This window comes from Thermobia domestica, chromosome 2 (assembly GCF_964235325.1).
Source record: "Thermobia domestica chromosome 2, izTheDome1.hap1.1, whole genome shotgun sequence".
In the NCBI taxonomy this organism is placed as follows: Eukaryota; Metazoa; Arthropoda; class Insecta; order Zygentoma; family Lepismatidae; genus Thermobia; species Thermobia domestica.
The window spans coordinates 369,023,488-369,030,383 of record NC_137455.1 but is presented as its reverse complement, the minus strand read 5'-3'; the positions used below and the strand labels follow the sequence as shown (position 1 = coordinate 369,030,383).

General features: G+C 35.1%; 1 protein-coding gene across 1 annotated transcript in view; it reads left to right on the top strand.

The window, feature by feature from the left end:
• The first annotated feature begins 325 nt into the window (after positions 1-325).
• LOC145679893 (uncharacterized) overlaps positions 326-6,896 on the top strand; it is a 53,039-nt gene continuing 46,468 nt past the window's right edge. Inside the window, exon 1 of the mRNA XM_081750409.1 lies at positions 326-525. The gene's annotated coding sequence lies outside the window, so the exon portion shown is untranslated. The remainder of the gene's footprint in view (positions 526-6,896) is intronic.

Below are 6,896 nucleotides of genomic sequence, written 5' to 3'. Positions count from 1 at the left end.
GTTTTATTTTTGACATCATTAAAAGATACACAAGATTTACGAATTCCAATTGCAGCTTTCATCATATTCTCAAAGCCATTATTACTTTCCACAAAAAAAGGACTTTATAGCTTCATTAAGTTCACAGACTATTAAGAAAGAATAATGATTCCTGATGAAGATGTTGTCAACGAGAGCTATTTTGTACGCGTGGCCATCTTGTAGACTTCAATTCGAAATAAAACATCACAATTATCTGGTAACGCTACGATTCGCCTCTTCTTAAAATCGTTAATACGCTTTTTTAAAAAATAAGCTTTCACATGATTAAGTTCACGATTAAGATTTGTGACCAGTTAACACTTGCCTGCAAAGGATATATTAAACGTATTAGAGGTCATACGTTAAATTGTTTAACCGTATTTTCATCTATCGACTGCTAGAAAATATTTTGACATTTCAACGTTAGGTGTTACTGTTTGGAGAAAGAAGATTTAATGAAGCGGATTTAATTGTCAACTGAGAAGTTCAAGTTGAAAGACATTGGTAAGTTCTTGTATTATCGTTTCATTTATGTAATAAGTTGCAATATCAATTTTATTTGTTCAAATATCTATATATCAAAATGCTTGTTTATATGTTTGTGGTCAAGAAAAGTCTATATATTTGTGGTCAATCTTTTCGACAATGAGATCTCGAAAACAGCAAGTGCTAGAAACGTGCCGTTTTCGCTGGTCGATTCCATATTTTGTAGGTTTGCAAGTTGTCATTCAAAGTTTTAAAAAACTTGTCTTTATTTTTTCTATTCCACATTTAGGCGTCGTTTTGATCCTATCAGTTTAATATTGCTACTAGGACGTTGATACCCTTGTGATAGGCAACCAACAGAGGAGCTACGTATAGCGGGTTGATGGACATTTCAGGCGTTTTGTTTCAATCTGAATGACAAAACCTATCGCAAGCTGGCAACTTCGAAAGCTTGTGGACCCACAATGAGGCGTACTCGGATATGGAATTGTAAGAAAAATATTTGCATTTGGTATCATCTATTACTTATCCAAGTTTGCCGCAAACTTACTCCAACATTCTGTAATGGACCCGTTTGATCTCCATTACAGTATAAGATTATCTTTCATTTTATGCGCCCTTATTGCTTATTTTTACCATTAGTAAGAGCTTATTAGTTATTGTTAATATACCATTTATGCAACTATTTCCCTAATTTCGTTGTAAAAGTTAACGTTGGGTTAAAATGAATCTGTACTACCGTTGTACTGGCGCTAATGGCCGAGAAATTATAGCTAGTTACCTTCGTTTTATTTTGTTGAATTGAGGCTTTCTGCTGTTTATGCAGCCGAACGAGTCGGCTCAGACCATCGGCTCAATTGAGCCGAGCCGATGGCTCATCCCAACCGAGCCGGCTGGAGCTGTTTGCTCAGTAGAACCGAGCCGAGCCCGTTGACATCAGTACCCGGGTTGGGCTTCTGCTTAGGTTCAGAAATACGATCGTGCAGGTCTCATCCTTGATGGTAAAAACTAGAGTATATACATATATTGGTGCTCACGACATTTGAGGCTGTCCTTTTATTTAAAAAAAAAATCTATTGTGGTCTCGTTATCGAGACGAGATGAGATGCAAACAGTGTTCCCTCTCGTGAGCAACACTAAAAGTATTCCACAGTACGGCTTACATTTCTCATGGCTTTCGCTTTACAGTTTAATCAGGCCATGATTTCAAATCGATCTAAAACGAGCTAAACGAGCGAGCCATGTACCAGACTCGACTCGACTCGAAACTCGATCTCAAAAACAGTAACTCGGCTCGAAACTTGACTCGAGAAAACAACCTTTGGCACCCGAATTCGAGTCGAGTTTCGAGTCGAGTCGAGTTTCAGCTCGACTCGTGCCCATCTCTAGTAAAAATGATCGAAAACGATCGATGTTATTTAAGAAAAAAAATCAGATACAAAAAAATACAGTGCTTGGCTTCATATATCCATTGCTTTCTGTTATAATAATTGCTGAAGCTTATGTTTACGGTATTGTATGGAGCGCTTACAGCACAGGGCAATCAACCCATAAAGTTGTGAGAAAAATAGGCATAAAATTTGTACTGTAAGCTTAATTACACGGAACTTTTAAGTTTGGATTGTACGCATAATTGTATGGAAAATTTTACACTTTTTTCCCCTTTACGTTGGTCTACTTACTCTGATTTGGAACTTTGAAATTTCATCCTTTTTTCAACTGAAAATTATTGATAATCCAACAAGGAAATAATTATATTATGATAATTTAATTTAAATTCATCGTAATTTGGAACATGGCAAACAGCAGTGTGGTAATTGAAGGGGAAGGAGGGAAATTCCCATTCACCTCTGAACACTTTCCAGGAACCTCGTTTCCTTTCGCTTTCTAGAAGAAGGAGGAAACTTGGTAATGGTATCAAACCTTCATGTGTAACTACAAATAATTAAATTTATAAACAAATAAGAAATCATCAGTTTATCAGGCTTTAATTGATAATTTATTCACAAGATTCCCTATCAAAGGCGTGGTAGATGAAGTTTCTGTTCTACATGGGTCGACATTGCCAACTGACATGGTCGATATGGAAAAGATGTTGTATGGTAATGGGGAGATTATACTTCTTGCTGAGTATTTCAAACCTGACCAAGAAAAATCGTTATCAGACTTAAGTCTAACAAGTAGATTGTCGATGAGAAGTTGCAGAAATCGGGTAGAAGTATTATCAATTTCCACGACAGAGTGCGAACAGGGATTTCCCCTTATGAATTTACAGATTACTGATATTAGAAATAGACTAAGTGCTCAAACATTTTTCTAACTTGTTGCTCATCAATGTTAATGACCCACCGCTAGACAAGCTCGAAATAGACCAGCTAGTTATTTTTTGGCTGAAGGATGGACATCATTCCGCTGCGGACGATTTACCACGAAAAAGTTACCAACAGGAAATAAATCCGATTTCAGATTTGTTTTAAGGTGGAAAATTACGAGTTACGGAAAATGTATACTTGTATTACTAATGGCTTATTTATGTTATTCAACTTTGTACCTAATTTTTAATAAGTTTCTTCTTTGCTTTAGGTAAACTACTTTTGAATAAATATTCATAATAATTAAAATTATGCATATTTGTAACTTAAATTTAACGTTGTGTATTAGTGATTACACAAATTACAATTATGAGCATGCTTTATGGAAATGCTTTCACATAGGGTACCAGAGCACCTTTATACACTATGAAAAACTGATTTTTCAAGTTTTTGGTGAGAAAAATACTGTAAACTGAGAAACCATAACCTTTTCCATATTGTACAGGGAGATTTTCCTGCGAATAGAAGTTTCTTGGGGGATGCGTTCAGAAATTAACACTTGCAAGAACACTCTCTTAGTACAAGTATATTTTAGGCACACACTAATTTCCCCCCACCTCGAACTGTTTCAATTTCCTTACTGACAAACACTTTAGCATTTTATATTGTAAAGGTCAGATCCACCGTTATTGTATCAGAGTGGTGCTTGAGCGATTGACTAGAAATTCAAACTCCGATTAGTGACAATTTCACAGTCTTGTTTTATTACAAGTGTAAACTCTTTAGTCAGTTCAGAAGAGGCCGTGGATCGTGTTCAGAGTTGATGACGATGGATTTTGGTGAGTGAGAGTAGGTCAAAGTTAATGAGAGTGGTTCATGGTGGGTGATAGGTCACGGTGGGTGGTGGGTCAGTGGGTCGTGGGTCAAGTTTTCATTGACCTACGCCAACTACGTGATTAAAATAGAAATAACTATGTATATAGTAGTGTTGATTAAGAGAAGAAAACATGAATTTGTCGTAGTAGTTTAAATAGTCTGGAATCCGTGGGGATTCCGTAACTCGATAGTCTTCTCTCCTGTTTATATATATATATATTATAACGACTCACCAAAGGTAGTCATCAACCCGGTTCGGCTAATAATATCAGTAAGTCTTGAGTGGTAGTATCGTGATTACATTTACTGGTATTCTCACCTTTTATATTGAAATTACAAAATGATGATACGTTTTAAACAATTTTATTCGTTGATTCTCGTTGAACGAATATGCACATAGACTGTATTACAATCGTACATGTTAGCTAGGTATCTATCAACAACAACCTAGCAACCAACTATATAATAACGTCTATTTCTTACATATATTAAAAACATTCTTCTTTTTTATTTTTAAATTAACATTATATCTGGTATAGTGCTTATGTAGAAGCACTTTCTGCCCAAAAATACAACTAATTATCAATTTATACAAAGTATCTCGTTGTATAAAAATGTCGCCCGACGATGGGACTGAATATAAAAGTTACAAGGGAGCTTGGTTTTTTATATTTAAGAACCACTGGTCCGTTTATAAGAACGATATTCCATTAATTATATTCTATACATTTTGATCGATCCTCGTATGTATATATAACATTATTTAGTTTTCTTTACATGAATACATTTATACTAAATCTTTTATTCCATCAATACTTATTTTTGACAATAAAGTTTCAACACAAATTAATATAATGTAAGCAATTTTTGTGTTTAATCAATCATGAATTAAATTATAATCCTTCACATTAATAAGAAAGAATTAAAATCATTGGAAAATTATCGTTGGTTAATGAAAATCAAAGAAAATTAAATTGAATAAAAATCAAGAATTAAACGCAACCTACGTTCGAGCGAACAAAAGGAAGAAAATAAATCTATTTCTACACAAACAGAAGACACCCTTTTATATATATATATATATATATATATATTTTTAGTTTCCCTCATTCTTATGTATTTGAGCAAGAATGTCAGGCGCGACTAACTTTTTCACTAGACGCATCCATTTTTCTTTTGTATACTGGGTAGGTTTCCAAACCTTCAACTCATCTATATTACGAAGTCCAATTGACGTACCCGTTTTAGCGTTCAACAATTCAAAAACTTTAGGGTTTATTTCCTTAAAACATAAATAAGGACCTGAGAAAATGTCACAAAATTTGTAAATCTTCTTTAACAACACATTACTTTGTGGATGTTGTTTAACAAAAACTAAGTCATTGACCTTGATCCGATATTTTCCTTCTTGCAAAGACTCTACTTGAGAATTACGTTTGAGAAATTTGTTATGTCTTCGGATTTTTACCATATTCACTAAATTGGAAGAATCTACGATTGTTGAATCTTCTAACTTGACATTAAAATGTCGTTCCACAGGGAAAATCAAATCAGAACTGTTATGTACATTAGCAGGAGACACGCCTAAAGTGTCTGATATAGAATGATTCAAAAGGTACGTGATTTGACTGACATGCTTGATCCATTCGGCGTGTTTATCTTTACAAAAGTGTCGAAACAACATACCAAAATTGCGATGTACATTTTCTACAACAGAGCTACTAGGATGGTACGGAGTTACAAAATGAATTTTAATATTAGCCTTGTTCATAGCTTTGATAAACACATCACTTTTGAACTGTGAACCATTATCACACAATATGTGTTCGATAGGACCACAATGTGGAATATATACATTCAAGATTTTATTTATGATAGCAGCGGAAGTTGCTCTACGCAGAGGATAAGCTACTACATAACGTGAAAAGATATCCATGGTTGTAAGTAGATAAGTTTCTTCAGTAGCTGCTCTTGGTAAAGGTCCATATAGATCGATAGACAGAAACGAATGTGGTCTCTCTGGCGTTATTGAGAGCATTAGTTTTTGTACAGCCTGGTAGTTATGTTTAATTCGCATGCACTCAATACAGTCCTTGATATGATTCTTGATTTGAGCTCTCATTCCTCTCCAATAAAAGGATTTATTAATCAAGGCACATACCTTTACATAACCAAAATGACCGAAATCGTCATGATAGGCCTTTAATATGCGTGTTGTCAGCGTAGGTGGAATGCAAATTTTGTTTCTAGATTTGAATTTAAAATCTTTAATAAGGAGAATTCCGTTGGATAATTTAAATCTGGAATTCCAATGTTTGGGACAATTACATCCCTCACTGCATGAAGACAAATGTTCCATGATTTGTTTATATTCATGATAATTCATTTGATGTTCTCGTAGATCTTCTATTGAAATGGTAGCTATTTCATCCTGTAAGATCTTAAATTCGTTGATGGACAAGATATGTTGTTCTTCTCCAGGAAAAAGACGTGACAAGGTATCTACGGGTCCATTATCTACTCCTCTTATGTGTTGTACTTCAAAGTCATAAGATTGAAGCTCTAACGACCAACGAAGTAGTCTGTTATTATATCCCTGTATGCTGTTAAGGTATCGTAATGAATTATGGTCGGTAAGTACTGTAAAATGGCATCCGCTGAGATATGGAGCAAATTTTTGTATCGCAAAACGTACAGCCAAAAGTTCGATTTCAGTCGTGGTGTATCCTTTCTCAGCTTTCTTTAAAGTACGGCTAGCGCAATGAATAACGGCCGGTTCCTGAATGGTTGGATTAGGTTGCCAGAGTACTGCAGAGATTCCAAGTTGAGAACCGTCACACTGAACATAGAAAGGAACGTCATATCGAGGGTGATTCAAATGGATGTTTCGCTTCACGCATTCCTTCAACTTATTAAAACTGTGTTCTTGAATCGGACCCCATTGCCATGGTACTCCTTTCTTTATAATCATAAATAAAGGCTGGGCTATCTCAGCAAATCGCGGGATGGCCTTGCGAGACCAATTGAAGAGCCCTAATACTTGCCGTGTCTGTTTCACATTTAATGGGGCAGGCAGATCTTCTATGGCTTGTACTTTAGATTGACTGAATTGTAAACCAGAGGCATCAATTTGGTATCCAAGAAATTCTATAGAATTCTGCAGAAATTTTGATTTTTGTAGGTTGATAGTAAGGCCCGAAC